Source organism: Eriocheir sinensis, unplaced genomic scaffold (genome assembly GCF_024679095.1).
Source record: "Eriocheir sinensis breed Jianghai 21 unplaced genomic scaffold, ASM2467909v1 Scaffold192, whole genome shotgun sequence".
NCBI lineage: Eukaryota > Metazoa > Arthropoda > Malacostraca > Decapoda > Varunidae > Eriocheir > Eriocheir sinensis.
Genome location: NW_026111317.1, coordinates 449,969 through 468,757, shown reverse-complemented (window position 1 = coordinate 468,757; position 18,789 = coordinate 449,969).

The following is an 18,789-nucleotide window of genomic DNA, read 5'->3' as shown; positions in this document are numbered from 1 at the left end:
AAAATTGGTGTTACGTTCGCCATCTTCCAGTCTTCCGGGACCTTTTCAATTGAACAGACTGGTTGAATATGTTAATGAGTGGCTGAAGTATTTGTTGTTTAAGCTCTTTTAATAACCGCGGGACAAACCGTCAGGTCCTGTTGACTTGTTCGTGTCGAGTTTATCCAAATACTCTTTCACTTCTTGGTCGCATATTGAGTCAATTTTCAGGGGCGTGATTCCCTCGGCGGGTCAGGGTTCTCGGGCATGGTTTCGATGTTCTCGACTGTGAATACGGATGCGAAGTTACTGTTGAGGATTCTGGCCATCTGTTTACTGTCCTGAGTTGCAGCTCCAGTCTCGTCTGTCAGGGGACCAATATTGATTTTACTTTCTTTTCGATCTGATGTATGTGAAGAATTTTTTGAGTTTGTCTTGATGTCACGCGCTATTTGTTTTCGTAGTTGCGTTTACTACTCCGAATAAGGGTGCGACAAGCTCTGAGGCTGTTGTGGTACTGAGTACGGGCTTCGGCCGTGTCATTCTCTTTCATTAGGTTATAATTCCTTTTTTTTAAGTTTAGCGCCCTTTTTATTTCTCTGGTCATCCACGGTGGATCTACGGCACCATTTACTCGCCTGGGTTTCGTCGGCACTGTAGCCTTTTCTACTCCCAAAAGCTTATCTTTGAAGTTGTTCCACACGTTGTCGATTGTATTGTCGGTTAGGTGAAGTTGGTCCCTGGTCGCAGAGGGAAGCAGCTCACGGGCTAGGTTGAAATTTGCTTTTTTGTAGTCTGGTATCACTGACGGATTGTCTACGAGTTTGTGACTTATGTTGACATTGAAACGGATTAAGTGGTGATCGCAACCGTTAATTTTTTCACCAACTTCACAGTCGCGAATGAGGTCGGGGTCGCTTACTAATACCAGATCCAGCAGATTGTTTTCTCTTGTTGGTTGAGTTACAACTTGAGTGAGGAACGAATCCTCCACCATTTCTATAAGCCTGTTACCCTCTTGATCTCCAGTCAATTGTCCCCAGTCAATGTTAGGGCAATTAAAGTCCCCAATTATTATTGCTTGTTTACTTTGTGTTAAAGAGTGAAGCTCTTCGTACAGGGCAGTGTCGTCGGCTGCCTGTTGTTTTGGAGGCCTGTATACGGTCGCAAGTGTTAGTTTCTTATTATTCGCAGTTATTTCCACATAGACGGAGTCGTAATTCTCTGCGTCCTGTTTGTCTATTTTTATGGCAGGGAGCGTACTTTTTACGTAGCAAATTACTCCTCCTCCTTTCTTGTGCATTCGATTTTTTTGGAAGCTTTCGTACCCGGGAAATGACAGTTCAGATACTAGATGTGCAGAGTTGGCCCAAGTCTCTGTGATGGCTACCACATCTGGTTTCTCAGTTGCAATATACGCCCTAATTTCGTCCTTTTTGGGTAATAGACTGCGTGCATTTGTGTACAAAATGGAAATGTGACTACTGGTTTGGCCGCGTCGTGTTGAATGAGTTCGCTTGTCGGAGGCGTCGTTGGTTACACAGTTTCTTGCAAGCCGCATCGACGCTACGGTTCGGTTGATCAAGGAGGAGGAGTATGTGGCGGGGGTAACGTTCGAGGAAAAGGAGGAGGCGGTGGCGGGGGGCGTGGCGTTCGAGGGAGAGGAGGAGGCGGTGGCGGGGGTGGTGTGCTAGGGACAGAAGGCGGTGGCGGGGGTGGCGTGCGATGGAGAGGAGGAGGCGGTGGCGGGGATGGCTTGCGAATGACAGGAGTAGGCGGTGGCGGGGATGGCTTGCGAATTACAGGAGGAGACTGTGGCGGGGTTGGCGTGAGAGGGACAGGAGGATGCTGTGGCCGGGTTTGCGTACGAGGGACTGGAGGAGGCGGTGGCGGGGGTGGCGTCCGAGGGACAGGAAGAAGCGGTGGCGGGGGTGGCGTGGGAGGGACAGGAGGAAGCGGTGGCGGCGGTGGCGTGGGAGGAAAAGGAGGAGGCTTTGGTCGGGTTGGCGTGCGAGGGACAGGAGGAGGCGGTGGCGAGGTTGGCGTGAGAGAGACAGTAGGAGGCGGTGGCGGGGGTGGCGTTCAAGGTTCAGTAGGAGGCGGTGGCGGGGTGGAGTGGGAGGGACAGGAGGAAGCGGTGGTGTAGGTGGCGTGGGAGAGACAGTAGGAGGCAGTGGCGGGGGTGACGTTCGAGGGACAGTAAGAGGCGCTGGCGGGCGTGGCGTGCGAATGACAGGCGGAGGCGGTTTTGGGGGTGGTGGGCGAAGGACAATAGGAGGCGGTGGCGGGGTCGGCATGCGAGGGACAGGACGAGGCGGTTGTGTGGTTGGCGTGCGAGGGACAGGAGGAGGCGGTGGCGGGGGTGGGGTGCGAGGGAGAGGAGGAGGCTGTGGCGGGGGTTGTGTACGAGGGACAGGAAATGGCGGTGGCGGGTGTGGCGTGCGATGGACAGGAGGAGTCGTTGGCGGGGGTGGCGTGCGTGGGACATGAAGAAATGGTGGCGGGGGTGGCGTGCAAGGGACAGGAGGAGTCGGTGGCGGGATTGGCGTGCGAGGGACAGGAAGAGGCGGTGACGGGGGTGCCGTGCGAGGGGCAGTAGGAGGCGGTGGCGTTGGTGGCGCTGGAGGGACAAGAAGAGGCGGTGGCGGGGGTGGCGTGCGAGGGACAGAAGGAGGCAGTGGCGGGGGTGGCGTTGGAGGGAAAGGAAGAGGCGGTGGCGGGGGTGGCGTGCGAGGGACAGGAGGAGGCAATTGCGGGGGTGGCGTGTGAGGGACAGGAGGAGGCGGTGGCGGGGGTGGCGTGGGAGGGACAGGAGGCAGTGGTGGCGGGTGTGGCGTGCGAGGGACAGTAGGAGGCGGTGGCGGCGTTTGATAGATAGGAAGAGGCGGTGGCGGGGGTGGCGTGGGAGGGACAGGAGGCAGTGGTGGCGGGCGTGGCGTGCGAGGGACAGTAGGAGGCGGTGGCGGCGTTCGATAGATAGGAAGAGGGGGTGGCGCGGGTGGCGTTCGAGGGACAGGAGGAGTCGGTGGCCGGGTTGGCGTGCGAGGGACATGAGGAGACGGTGGCGGGGTGCCGTTCGAGGGAGAGGAGGAAGCGGTGGCGGGGATAGCGTGCGAGGGACAGGAGGAGGCGGTGGCGGGGTTGGCGTGAGAGGGACTGGAGGAAGCGATATCGATGGTGGCGTGGGAGGAAAATGAGGAGGCGGTGGTTGGGTTGGCGTTCGAAGGACAGGAGGAGGCGGTGGCCGGGTTGGCGTGCGAAGGAGAGGAGGAGACGGTGGCCGGTTTGGCGTGCAAATGACAGGAGGCGGTGGCGGGGCTGGCGTGCAAATGACAGGAGGATGCGGTGGCGTGGGTGACGTTCGAGGGACAGTAGGAGGCATTGGCTGGGGTGGCGTGGTAGGGGCAGGGAGAAGCGGTGGCTTGGGTGGCGTGCGAGGGACAGTAGGAGGCGGTGGCGGCGTTCGATAGATAGGAGGAGGCGGTGGCTGGGGTGGCGTGCGAGGGACAGGAGGAGGCGGTGGCGGGGGTGACGTTCGAGGGACAGTAGGAGGCGGTGGCGGGGGTGGCGTGCGAATGAAAGGAGGAGGAGTTGGCGGGGATAACGTGCTAGGGAAAGGAGTAGGTGGTGGCGGAAGTGGCGTTCGAGGGAAAGGAGGAGGCGGTAGGGGTGTCGTGCGAGGGAAAGGAGGAGGCGGCGCTGGGGGTGTCGTGCTAGGGAAAGGAGGCGGCGGCGAAGGTGGCGTGCAATGGACTGGAGGAGGCGGTGGCAGGTTTGCCGTTCGAGGGACAGGAGGAAGCGATGACGGGGGTGGCGTACGAAGGACAGGAGGAGGCGGTGGCTGGGGCGGCGTGCGAGTGACAGGAGGAGGCGGTGGCGGGGGTGGCGTACGAAGGACAGGAGGAGGCTGTAGCCGGGGCGGCGTGCGAGTGACAGGAGGAGGCGGTGGCGGGGGTGGCGTACGAATGACTGTAGGAAGCGGTGGTGCGGTCGGCGTGTCAGAGACAGGAGGAGGCGGCGGCGGTGGTGGCATGCGAAGGATAATAGGAGGCGGTAGCGGGGTTGGCGTGCGAGGGACAGGAGGAGGCGGCCGCGTGGGTGGTGTTCGAAAGACAGGAGGAGGCGGTGGCAGGGGTGGAGTCCGAGAGAAAGGAGGAGGCGGTGGCTGGTGTGGCGTGCGAATTACAGGAGGAGGCGTTGTCGGGAGTGGCGTGCGAGGGACAGGAGCAGGCGGTGGCGGGGGTGGGGTGCGATTGACAGGAAGAGGCGGTGGCGGGGGTGGCGTGCGAGGGACAGGAGGAGGCGTTGGCGGGGGTGGCGTGCGAGGGACAGGAAGAGGCGGTGGCGGGGGTGGCGTGCGAGGGACAGGAGGAGGCGGTGGCGGGGGTGGCGTGCGAGGGACAGGAGGAGGCGGTGGCGGGTGTGGCGTGCGAGGGACAGGAAGAGGCGGTGGCGGGTGTGGCGTGCGAGGGACAGGAGGAGTCGGTGGCGGGGGTGGCGTGCGAGGGACAGGAAGAGGCGGTGGCGGGGATGGCGTGCGAGGGACAGTTGGAGGCGGTGGCGGCGCTGGCGTGGGAGGGACTGGAAGAGGCGGTGGCGGGGGTGGCGTGGGAGGGACAGGAGGAAGCGGTGGCGGGGGTGGCGTCGGAGAGACAGGAAGAGGCGGTGGCGGGGTTGGCATGCGAGGGACAGGAGGAGGCAGTGGCGGGGGTGGAGTGGGAGTGACAGGAAGAGGCGGTGGCGGGGGTGGCGTTGAAGGGACAGGAGGCAGTGTTGGCGGGGTGGCGTGCTATGGACAGGAGGAGGCGGCGGCTGGGTTGGCGTGTAGCGATCTTCACTATAAAAGGTGCAACTAGCTCTAGATTCAGCCCTATGCAATGTCAACTCTGTGATCCCTTAAACGGCATATCGCAAACCGAGGTGATGTGGTAAATCTCGACCCTATACAGGGTAAGAAAAAGGGAAAGGGTGACTCCATCTCAAGAAATCAAAATCCCGTGGCTGATCCCCGAGGCCAGGCGAGCCTCAGAACCTCACACACACACACACGCGCGCGCGCACACACACACACACACACACACACACACACACACACACACACACACACACACACACACAGATGATAATGAGGCAGGGGACTAATGGACTAACGCGCTGCCGTGACAGGATAGGGAGGCTTCCCTCCAATAAGGAACAAAAAGAGGAGAGGAAGGCCTCCCAGAGGGAGTTGAAGCAACTCCCGGGGTCGCTGCCGAAGCTGATGTCGGTCTGCTCCTGTTGCGACAGGAAAAGTTCTCCCGTGTTATTCGCCTAGCTCACGCAGCACGCACGCACTCACCCCGCAACGCACGCCAGCACGAACTCACTCCCCAACGCACGCTCGCTCGCACTCACCCCCCAACGCACTCACGCACGCACGAACGCAAGCACACACGCACGACTGAACGAACGCACAAGCACGCACTCACCTCCCACCCACGCTCGCACGCACGAACGCAAGAACACACGCAAGAACGAACGGACGAGCACACGCTCGCACACACCCATCCCCAACGCACGCTCGCACGCACGAACACGAGTACACACGCACGAAGGAACGGATGAACACACGCTCGCACGCACGAACACGAGTACACACGCACGAAGGAACGGATGAACACACGCTCGCACGCACGAACACGAGTACACACGCACGAAGGAACGGACGAACACACGCTCGCACGCACCCATCCCCAACGCACGCTCGCACGCACGAACACGAGTACAGACACCCACAAAGGAACGGACGAACACACGCTCGCAGGCACTGACCGCCCAACGCACGCAGCACACAAGCACTCACACACGCAAGCACGCACACAATCACGTACCCACGCATGCACACCTACGCAAGCACACACACTCACGTACAGACGCACGCACCCACGCAAGCAGGCAGGCAGGTACGCACGCACACACTCACACAAGCAAGCACGCAGCCACGCACGAAAAAACGCACGAACTCAAGCAAGTACGTAAGCACGCACGCAAGCACGCAAGCACGCACGAAGGCACGGACACTCTGATGACGACCCAGGCAACAAGGCACCCTGACACTCCCTGGACACTCTCTGAACAATGAATGGTCACTCTGATGACGACCCACGCAACAAGGTCCCCTGACACTCCCTGGACACTCTCTGAACAATGGACTGACACTCTGATGACGAACCACGCAACAAGGTCCCCTGACACTCCCTGGACACTCTCTAAACAATGGACTGACACTCTGATGACGACCCACGCATCTAGCATTAAGGCCTTAGGTGTTGTGTGTTGGGTAGGGTTGCTGATTCCTCTGGGGTGAAGGAGACTCATCCTGAGCAGCATACAGCACCAAGATAAGGCGATACAGCTACCCAACACAAGGAAACGGAAAATAAAGAAAATAACACCGAAGAATTAAGGTTACAATATAAAGAACACAAAAATAAAGAAGTGATAGAAACGCAAAATCAAGAAAAAGAAAAAAAACTAGCAGAGTAAGTCCTTTGGTGCTGTGTTGGGTAGGGTTGCTGACTTCTCTGGGGTGAGGGAGACTCATCCTGAGCAGCATACAGCACCAAGACAAGGCGATGCAGCTAGCCTGCACAACATCAGGAAACGGAAAATAAATAAAAATATCACCGAAGAATGGATATTACTGAAAAGGAACACGATAATAAAGAAGTTGTAGAAAAACATCATGAAAGTGAAAACAAATCATTGGGTCAAGCATTAAGGCCTTAGGTGTTGTGTGTTGGGTAGGGTTGCTGACTCCTCTGGGGTGAGGGAGACTCATCCTGAGCAGCATACAGCACCAGACAAGGCGATGCAGCTAGCCTCTACAACACCAGGAAACGGAAAATAAAGAAAAATATCACCGAATAATGAATATCAGAGAAAAAAAACACGAGAAAAAAGAAGTGATATAAACACAACATCAAGAAAGGGGAAAAAAAATCTAGCAGAGAAATGTCTTTGGTGCTGTGTGTTGGGTAGGGCTGCTGACTCCTCTGGGGTGAGGGAGACTCATCCTGAGCAGCATACAGCACCAAGATAAGGCGATACAGCTAGCCTGCACAACACCAGGAAACGGAAAATAATGATAAAGGACACCGAAGAATGGATATTACTGAAAAGGAACACGAGAATAGAGAAGTGATAGAAACACAACATCATGAAAGTGAAACAACTCATTGAGGCAAGCATTAAGGCCTTTGGTGTTGTGTGTTGGGTAGGGTTGCTGACTCCTCTGGGGTGAGGGAGACTCATCCTGAGCAGCATACAGCACCAGATAAGGCGATCCAGCTAGCCTGCACAACACCAGGAAACGGAAAATAAAATACCGAAGAAACGATATTACAGAAAAAGAATACGAAAATAAAAAAAAGTCATGGAAACACAACATGGACTGACACGCTGATGACGACCCACGCAACAAGGCCCCTGAAACTCCCTGGACACTCTCTGAACAATGGACTGACACGCTGATGACGACCCAGGCAACAAGGCCCCCTGACACTCCCTGGACACTCTCTGAACAATGGACTGACACTCTGATGACGACCCACGCAACAAGGCCCCTTGACACTCCCTGGACACTATCTGAACAATGGACTGACACGCTGATGACGACCCACGCAACAAGGCCCCTGACACTCCCTGGACACTCTCTGAACAATGGACTGACACTCTGATGACGACCCACGCAACAAGGCCCCCTGACACTCACTGGACACTCTCTGAACAATGGACGGACACGATGATGACGACCCACGCAACAAGGCCCCTGACACTCCCTGGACACTCTCTGAACAATGGACTGACACGCTGATGACGACCCACGCAACAAGGCCCCCTGACACTCCCTGGACACTCTCTGAACAATGGACTGACACGCTGATGACGACCCACGCAACAAGGCCCCTGACACTCCCTGGACACTCTCTGAACAATGGACTGACACGCTGTAAACGACCCAGGCAACAAGGCCCCTGACACTCCCTGGACACTCTCTGAACAATGGACTGACACGCTGATGACGACCCACGCAACAAGGCCCCTGACACTCCCTGGACACTCTCTGAACAATGGACTGACACTCTGATGACGACCCACGCAACAAGGCCCCTTGACACTCCCTGGACACTATCTGAACAATGGACTGACACGCTGATGACGACCCACGCAACAAGGCCCCTGACACTCCCTGGACACTCTCTGAACAATGGACTGACACTCTGATGACGACCCACGCAACAAGGCCCCTGACACTCCCTGGACCTTCTCTGAACAATGGATTGACATTCTGATAACGACCCACGCAACAAGGCCCCTGACACTCCCTGGACACTCTCTGAACAATGGATTGACATTCTGATAACGACCCACGCAACAAGGCCCCTGACACTCCCTGGACCTTCTCTGAACAATGGATTGACATTCTGATAACGACCCACGCAACAAGGCCCCTGACACTCCCTGGACACTCTCTGAACAATGGATTGACATTCTGATAACGACCCACGCAACAAGGCCCCTGACACTCCCTGAACACTCTGAACAATGGACGGACACGCTGATGACGACCCACGCAACAAGGCCCCTGACACTCCCTGGACACTCTCTGAACAATGGACGGACACGCTGATGACGACCCACGCAACAAGGCCCCTGACACTCCCTGGACACTCTCTGAACAATGGACGGACACGCTGATGACGACCCACGCAACAAGGCCCCTGACACTCCCTGGACACTCTCTGAACAATGGACGGACACGCTGATGACGACCCACGCAACAAGGCCCCTGACACTCCCTGGACACTCTCTGAACAATGGACGGACACGCTGATGACGACCCACGCAACAAGGCCCCTGATACTCCCTGGACACTCTGAACACTGCCTTGACCATTTGCAACAAAAAATCTCCTCACGACAAAAAAGGACAAAATCCCCCCCGACAAAAAAAAAAAAAAATAGTTAACTTTCCAAAATATAACGAAATCGTTAAGTCACCAACAAGACATCAAAATAAAGAAGCCATAAAAAGAAAAAGAAAAAACAACAAAGAAATCAACTCAAGCAGTAGTAAAAAAAAATGACCTAACAAATCTAAAAAGGTCAACTCCTGATCAGTCAAAAAATAGAAAACTAAAAACATATAATGACAAAATGTAACGAAACGTTTGAACTCAAAACCAAGAAAGAAGAGTGAAAAAAAAAAGAAAAAAACCCTAAATATTTACCCAAAAATCAAATCAACACCAAAAAAAACGAAACTGAGGAAAACTAAAACTAAGAGAAAAAAGAAAACCGGCATCGGCTTGATTATCTTTGGCTTCACCCTGGCTTAGATGGACAGACGAAGGAACACAGAAGGAAAGGAATAAAGGGACGAACTGAGGTGTAAGAGAAAGAAGAAAGAAAAGAATATTATTATAAAGAAGAAAATTATAGGAGAGAGGGAAGAATGGAGGGAAGGATGGAAAAAATGAAGAAAGAAAGGAAGAAAAATATAAAGAATAGGAGAAAGGGAGGAAGTAAACAAAGAAGGCAACAAAGCATATGTAGATTCAGAAAAAAATATACAGATGGACGGAATGAGATGAAAGGAAGAAAGAAAGGAAGAAAAATAGTTGCCTGGGTGGGATGCTGACGCTGGCTTAGTGTTCAGGGTGAAATGCTGACCCTGGCTTAGTGTTTAGGGTGAGATGATGACCCTGGCTTAGTGTTCAGGGTGAAATGCTGACCCTGGCTTAGTGTTCAGGGTGAGATGATGACCCTGGCTTAGTGTTCAGGGTGAAATGCTGACCCTGCCTTAGCGTTCAGGGTGAGATGATGGCCCTGGCTTAGTGTTCAGGGTGAAATGATGACCCTGCCTTAGCGTTCTGGGTGAGATGCTGACGCTTTCTTAGTGTTCAGGGTGAAATGCTGACCCTGGCATAGCGTTCAGGGTGAGATGCTGACCCTGGATTAGTGTTCAGGGTGGGATGCTGACGCTGACTTAGTGTTCAGGGTGAAATGCTGACCCTGGCTTAGCGTTCAGGGTGAGATGCTGACCCTGGATTAGTGTTCAGGGTGGGATGCTGACCCACGCTTAGTGTTCAGGGTGGGATGCTGACCCTGGCTAAGTGTTCAGGGTGGGATGCTGACCCTGACTCAGTGTTTAGGGTGGGATGCTGACCCTGACTCAGTGTTTAGGGTGGGATGCTGACCCTGACTCAGTGCTCAGGGTGGGATGCTGACCCTGACTCAGTGTTTAGGGTGGGATGCTGACCCTGGCTAAGTGTTCACGGTGGGATGTTGATCCTGGCTTAGAGTTCAGGGTGGGATGCTGACCCTAGTTAAGTGTTCACGGTGGGATGTTGATCCTGGCTTAGTGTTCAGGGTGGGATGCTGACCCTGGTTAAGTGTTCAGGGTGGGATGTTGATCCTGGCTTAGTGTTCAGGGTGGGATGCTGACCCTGGTTAGGTGTTCAGGGTGGGATGCTGACCCTGGTTAAGTGTTCAGGGTGGGATCCTGACCCTGGTTAAGTGTTCAGGGTGGGATGCTGATCCTGGTTAAGTGTTCAGGGTGGGATGCTGACCCTGGCTAAGTGTTCAGGGTGGGATGCTGACCCTGGCTAAGTGTTCAGGGTGGGATGCTGACCCTGGTTAAGTGTTCAGGGTGGGATGCTGACCCTGGCTAAGTGTTCACGGTGGGATGTTGATCCTGGCTTAGTGTTCAGGGTGGGATGCTGACCCTGGTTAAGTGTTCAGGGTGGGATGCTGACCCTGACTCAGTGTTTAGGGTGGGATGCTGACCCTGGCTAAGTGTTCAGGGTGGGATGTTGATCCTGGCTTAGAGTTCTGGGTGGGATGCTGACCCTGGTTTAGCGTTCAGGATGGGATGCTAACCCTGGATTAGTGTTCAGGGTGGAATGCTGATCCTGGCTTAGTGTTCAGGGTGGGATGCTGACCCTGGCTTCTTGTTCAGGGTGGGATGCTGATCCTGGCTTAGTGTTCAGGGTGGGATGTTGACCCTGACTTCGTGTTCAGGGTGGGATGCTGACCCTGGCTTAGTGTTCAGGGTGGGATGCTGACCCTGGCTTAATGTTCAGGGTGGGATGCTGACCCTGGCTTAGCGTTCAGGGTGGGATGCTGACAGTGGCCTAGTGTTCAGGGTGGGATGTTGACCCTGGCTTAGTGTTCAGGGTGGGATGCTGACCCAAGCTTAGCGTTCAGGGTGGTATGCTGATCCTGTCTTAGTGTTCAGAGCGGGATGCTGACCCCGGCTTAGTGTTCAGGGTGGGATGCTGACCCTGGCTTAGCGTTCAGAGTGGGATGTTGACCCTAGCTTAGTGTTCAGGGTGGAATGCTGACCCTGGCTAAGTGTTCAGGGTGGGATGCTGACCATGGCTTAGCGTTCAAGGTAGGATGCTGACCCTGGCTTAGTGTTCAGGGTGGGATGTTGACCCTGGCTTAGCGTTCAGGGTGGGATGTTGACCCTGGCTTAGTGTTCAGATTGGGATACTGACCCTGGCCTAGTAATCAGGTTGGGATGCAGAACCTGGCTTAACGTTCAGGGTGGGATGCTGACCCTGGCTAAGTGTTCAAGGTGGTATGCTGACCCTTTGCTTAGTGTTCAGGGTGGGATACTGACCCTGGCTTAGTGTACAGGGTGGAATGCTGACCCTGGCTTAGCGTTTAGGGTGGGATGCTGAGCCTGGCTTAGTGATCAGGGTGGAATACTGACCCTGTCTTAGTGTTCAGGGTGGGATGCTGACCATGGCTTAGTGTTCAGGGTGGGATGCTGACCCTGGCTTAGTGTTCAGGGTGGGATGGTGACCCTGGCTTAGTGTTCAGGGTGGGATGTTGACCCTGGCTTAGTTTTCAGATTGGGATACTGACCCTGGCTTAGTAATCAGGTTGGGATGCAGAACCTGGCTTAACGTTCAGGGTGGGATGCTGACCCTGGCTAAGTGTTCAGGGTGGTATGCTGACCCTTTGCTTAGTGTTCAGGGTGGGATACTGACCCTGGCTTAGTGTACAGGGTGGGATGCTGACCCTGGCTTAGCGTTTAGGGTGGGATGCTGAACCTGGCTTAGTGATCAGGGTGGGATACTGACCCTGTCTTATTGTTCAGGGTGGGATGCTGACCATGGCTTAGTGTTCAGGGTGGGATGCTGACCCTGGCTTAGTGTTCAGGGTGGGATGCTGACCCTGGCTTAGTGTTCAGGGTGGGATGCTGACCCTGGCTTAGTGTTCAGGGTGGGATGCTGACCCTTGCTTAGTGTTCCGGGTGGGATACTGACCCTGGCTTAGCGTTCAGGGTGGGATGCTGACCCTGGATTAGTGTTCAGGATGGGATGCTGACCCAGGTTTAGTGTTCAGGGTGAAATGCTGAGCCTGGCTTAGCGTTCAGGGTGAGATGCTGACCCTGGATTAGTGTTCAGGGTGGGATGCTAACCCAGGCTTAGTGTTTAGGGTGGGATGCTGACCCTGGCTTAGTGTTCTGTGTGGGATGCTGACCCTGGCTTATCGTTCAGGGTGGGATGCTGACCCTGGATTAGTGTTCAGGGTGGGATGCTGACGCTGGCTTAGTGTTCAGGGTGAAATGCTGATCCTGGCTTAGCGTTCAGGGTGAAATGCTGACCCTGGATTAGTGTTCAGGGTGGGATGCTGACCCAGGCTTAGAGTTCAGGTTGGGATGCTGACCCTGGTAAAGTGTTCAGGGTGGGATGCTGACCCTGGCTCAGTGTTTAGGGTGGGATGCTGATCCTGGTTTAGCGTTCAGGATGGGATGCTGACCCTGGCTTAGTGTTCAGGATGGGATGCTGACCCTGGCTTAGTGTTCAGGGTGGGATGCTGACCCTGGCTTAGTGTTCTGGGTGGGATGCTGACCCTGGTTTAGTGTTCAGGGTGGGATGCTGACCCTGGCTTAGTGTTCAGGGTGGGATGCTGACCCTGGCTTAGTGTTCAGGGTGGGATGCAGACTCTGGCTTAGCATTTAGGCCGGGATGTTGACCCTGGCTTAATGTTCAGGGTTGGATGTTGACCCTGGCTTAGTATTCAGGGTGGGATGCAGACCCTGGCTTAATGTTCAGGGTTGGATGCTGACCCTGGCTTAGTGTTCAGGGTGGGATGCTGACCCTGGCTTAGTGTTCAGGGTGGGATGCTGACCCTGGCTTAGTGTTCAGGGTGGGTTGTTGACCCTGGCTTAGTGTTCAGGGTGGGATGCTGACCCTAGCTTAGTGTTCAGGGTGGTATGCTGACCCTGGCTTTGTGTTCAGGGAGGGATGCTGACCCTGGTTTAGTGTTCAGGGTGGGATGCTGACCCTGGCTTAGCGTTCAGATTGGGATGCTGACCCTAGCTTAGTGTTCAGGGTGGATTGCTGACCCTGGCTAAGAGTTAAGGGTGGGATGCTGACCCTGGGATAGCGTTCAGGGTGGGATGCAGACCCTAGCTTAGTGTTCAGGGTGGGATGCTGACCCTGGCTTAGCGTTCAGGGTGGGATGCTGACCCTGGCTTAATGTTCAGGGTGGGATGCAGACCCTGGCTTAATATTTAGGGTGGGATGCTGACCCTGGCTTAATGTTTAGGGTGGGATGCTGACCCTGGCTCAGCGTTCGGGGTGGGATGTTGACCGTGGATTAGTGTTCAGATTAGGATACTGACCCTGGCTTAGTAATCAGATTGGGATGCAGAACCTGGCTTAACGTTCAGGGCGGCATGCTGACCCTGGCTTAGTGTTCAGGGTGGTATGCTGACCCTGGCTTAGTGTTCAGGGTGGGATACTGACCCTGGCTTTGTGTTCAGGGTGGGATGCTGACCCTGGCCTAGCGTTCAGGGTGGGATGCTTACCCTGGCTTAGTGTTCAGGGTGGGATTCTGACCATGTCTTAGTGTTCAGGGTGGGATGCTGACCCTGGCTTAATGTTGAGGGTAGGATGCTGACCCTGGCCTAGTGTTCAGGGTGGGATGCTGACCCTGGCTTAGTGTTCAGGGTGGGCTGCTGACCCTGGCTTAGTGTTCAGGGTGGGATGCTGACCCCGGCTTAGTGTTCAGGGTGGGATGCTGACCCTGCCATAGCGTTCATGGTGGGATGCTGACCCTGGCTTAGCGTTCAGGATGGAATTCTAACCCTGAAAGAGAGAGAGAGAGAGAGAGAGAGAGAGAGAGAGAGAGAGAGAGAGAGAGCTCTTGCTCTTGCTCTTGCTGTACAGATGACCCGTTGGAGAGTCAGGCCTTCGTATCGGCACACCCTGTAAAAAAAAAAAAAACACAAGCAGTATCCATTACAAATCTTCCCATTCCCTATTTCTTGCACACCACATATTTTCCAGAAAACTCTTCATGGCTTCTATAATTCTATCTTTTGCTTCATCACTCAGTCTCAGCAGCAGCAGCATCCATTCCCTCTCTGTCCTTGCAATCCTCCCATTCACATCCCAGCCCATCTCACTCAGTGCCACCCTCATCATCTCCGTCCTTTCTCTCCGGTACCTCCCACACACCAGTATCACATGCACGACAGTTTCATCCACACCCCTGTCACACATCTGACACACTTTGCTGCGGGACTCAGACCACCTGTAGTTTCTTGCATTCACATTCATACACTGCGCTCGAGCTTGGAAGAGAAGATCACCACCCAGGCTTCCATCATACCAGCTGACACACTGCGGGGCTTCCTTTTCCCTGTACCTCTACAAAGTAGTCTTTCGCTCCATCACATGCTTCCACCTCCTCAGACCGTCACCTTTCACTGCACTGTCTATCTCTTTCTTCCACTTTCTCACATTCCATTCTAGACCCTCACTATTTCTGTCAGTCACCTTCCATTCAAAGAAACGCTTCCCTCTCTGCTCACCCACCTGACTCGCATACCACTGTCACCAACCATTCTCATGCAGTTTTTAATCCATTTGCTCTCATGCACACTCCACAAGTAGACCTTCCGTGCCAATCTCGCGTCATCCTTTCGTTCCAGTCTGACTTTGTATCTAAGGGTAGCCTTCCTAAATCTTTCCCTAAAGGTACTCCACCCCATATCACCCCTCAATGCTTCCACCGCTGCATACCTTGGTGCATTCAAAGCTAACCTACCGATCCTATTTTGCCCTACTTCCAATTTATCCATTTCCAACTCACTCCATGTAATCACCTCCATCCCATACATCACACTCGGCACTGCTACACTCTTTCACACCTCTTTCAGCACATCATACTTACATGCTCTCATTCTTGCCGCACTTCCCAGACGGCCCACCCATTGATTAACTAGGCTAATCTTCTCATTCTTTGGCCTTTTACATCCGCTCGGACTCATCCATACACCCAGGTACTTGTATGCATCTTTTTGCCCTAGCTCTGTGTCTCCTAGCCTCCAGGTCCTATTTCTCTCATCTTCTGCCCCATTCACAACCATTATCTGACTTTTCTCACTACTATATTTCACTCCAAAATCTCTCCCATACTCATTTACCACATCTAATAGTTCCTGCAGTTCCTCCGCTGACTCACTCATGACTACCACATCATCTGCATATAGAAGCACACTTTCCCTGTCTTCTCCCACTCTTACTCCTGCATTATTTCTCCTCATCCTGGCTGCCAACTCCTCAGTGTACAGACTGAAGAGAGTTGGAGACAGGATGCAGCCCTGCCTAACACCTCTTTCACTCCTCACCCACTCTGTCTCTAATGCTCCTAACCTATACCTGGCTCTCGTATCCACATACATGCTCCTAATGATTCGCACTATCTTATCACTCAAACCTACTTTCTCCAGTACCTTGCACATCACCTCCCTGTTCACTCTATCATACGCTTTCTCAATATCAAGAACCCCAAGATACAACGGACTCCCATTCCTCCTTTTCCTCTCTATCATCTCATTTACCACATACATATTGTCCTCTACCCTCCTGTCTGTGCGAAAACCATTCTGCTCCTCACCCAGCACTCTCTCGCTTTCAATCCACTTACACAGCCTTTCATTCAACACAGCACATAAAATCTTTCCCACCGTATTCGCCAGGGCTATCGGCCTATAATTCTTCAGCTCTTTCTTACTCTTATGTCCTCCCTTGTGTATCAGAGTCACTCTGCATTCGTTCCATTCCCGAGGCACTCTCTCATTTTCCCATACACAGTTGAATAGCTCAGTCATCCTGTCTATCACCACCTCACCTCCATTCTTATACAATTCATACGGGATCTCATCCAGCCCTGCTGCCTTGCAATTCTTCTGCTTCTTCAAACATACCTCGACTTCCTCTCTGCAAATTCTCTCATTCAGCTCATCCGCATCCTTCCTCTCAAGTGTTACACATCCCTCTCTCACCTCAAAAACTTCACCCAACCCTCCAATCTCTTCCCAGAAACCTTTTATACACTCTTTCATTCTATCTGTGTTCCTGATATCCTCACCATTTACTTTTAGGCACTCCACGGTTTCACTATCAGTCACACTCTCACCCCTCAAGAATTTATACCATTCACGCCCACCTTCTAGGCCTTTTTCTTTCAGAGCCTTGTTAGCCTTTTTGTTAACTGTTTTTTTTGTGTTTTTGATTAAGGCGCGAACTGTTATCTCACGTGAGGTCCGGTATACCGTTGCCTGCTTTCACAAGTTGATTGTAGTAAGGTGAGATAACACAATAGCCTTTTTAGTTAAGTGATGTGTGGCCGAGCGGTAGCCGTTATAAGTTCACTTTAGTTCACTTTAGTTCTCTCTCTCAGGTTAATACAAATACCAAATGTATTTTAACTATATTAACAGTTGTACTACATAAGGTTTACAGTTTACGTGAGCGAGACGCACGAAATCAGAGACAGCCACACTGCTGCAGGGAGCGGGGCGGCAGAGCACCGCTCACCTGCCCGTCACCCGTCTTCTCTCTCTTCTCCGCGTTGTTCGCCCGTTTTATTTGCTTGTAGTTCGTCCGGAAGGGTGTGGGTTCCGGTTGATGACTGTTGATGAAAGTCATCATTTGCTGATCCTAGTGTCAGTTCATCACAGCTTCCCACGGCCAAAAGCACGACGTGTTGTTAAACATCCTGTTGTGCGACACCGACCGGGTGTCGCCACACGTACAGTCATACATACACATGTACATTATAATATACACATTACATCGCTCGGTTCTCTAAAAGTCGCGACCTCGCGACTCACCCGACCTTTAAAAGCAGTGTACCTACCCATGTTACAGTCGCACAATGTGTACTAGTTAAACGAGGTCCTGTTATTGCATTAAAAAATATATATATACAAGTCAGAGCCCGCCTAACGATACAGCATCGGGAAATGCCAATGATAATAAAAATAATCATGGAAGTAGCAAGAAATGGGCAAAGTACATACAGGGCGAGGTAAACAGGGCTAGAGTCGTGGACATGGAAGCTCAGTACTATTCCGAGAAAACAAAATAATAGCTCGAAAAATTATTTACATGATACATCCTAGTAAAATTAAATTGACTAAACTGTCATTAGGATACATGGTAATGGAGCAATTTGGAATAGTAAAAAGAAAAAGGAACAATCCTTGAAGAAGATCTGCTACACACTGAACCTTCGAATCACACCTGGACACAAAACTGTCGCAGAGAAACACTCATCCGTTGCGTGAAAATTAATTGCCAGTGTCGTTACCCTCGGCACGCCTTCGAGACGGGTGGGGTTTACAACAATAGATAAGGTTATGTGAAAAGAGGTAATGTTATCCGTAGAGTCTCCTAATAATTACAATGTGATAACAAGGACAAGTCTGGAGAACCTTAGAAGCATCGGTAGTCAGCACCACTAACTCCTAATACTCCGTTTTACAGGTCTACAGTACTATAAAAGAAAATCCTGTCACTAAGTTGTGAAATCAGTGTTGTAACAAATCTCACTGTAATATATAATTCCAGCATAATTGATTAAAGTAATTCCAGCATTAATAAATATCAAATGAAAAAGACAAATTTCCACCTATCCCTCGATCGTAACGAACGTGGATGACTGACATCTTTGACGCCAAAAATAATTCCCGTAACGGGTAACAGTGGTATGTCAAGTAAGGGTAAGTAAGACTTGTCTGCTTACTTCCAAAGCTAACATATATTCACATGCTGGTTACGATAAAAGTTAGGGACAGCATCTGCTCAAGTTAAGTCAGTCAGTGCAGAGAAAAAGTATGTTTTAAGCAGAAGCACATGAGGTTCAAGGTTAAATTGTACCTATCCCTTTGTTATTCTACACCCTCGGTTATTACGGCTCCAATTAAATTAAGAAGACTGACTGCCTTGCATCAACTCAGCAATAAAAGAAAATAGTGGGTTAGAGTGAAAAGTATTACTCAAGCACTCCCCTTCTCGCATGAAAAAGATGCAGGCAAAAGCTTAGGAACCAAACATAAATTAGTAGATGCGAGGATGCAGGTTATAGTCGTGTGGTGGAAAGATACACAAAGCAGCGTCAGGCTGAACCTCAAGCCGGCGCTAGTCTTTGGAGACGATCACTATGCACCATTCTGTGCGAAAAAAAAAATCGTAAAGCTCAAATTTCCAACCACCTATTTATCTGACTATTTCTGCCTAAACCACGGGTAAAGGAACACACCAAGGAATTTTTGATTACCGCTGGTGACACCCAAAAAGGTTTAGGTCAGAGGGTCGCGAAGGCCCCCCTCCCCGACGAACGTGTCGACGGGAAACGAAGCTTCAAAAAGGACCCAAAATTATTTAAAATGCCATAAAGGTTGGCTGATAAAACCGTGTAGGTTGCCAGTGGGGCTGTAGTCAAGGGATACTGCACT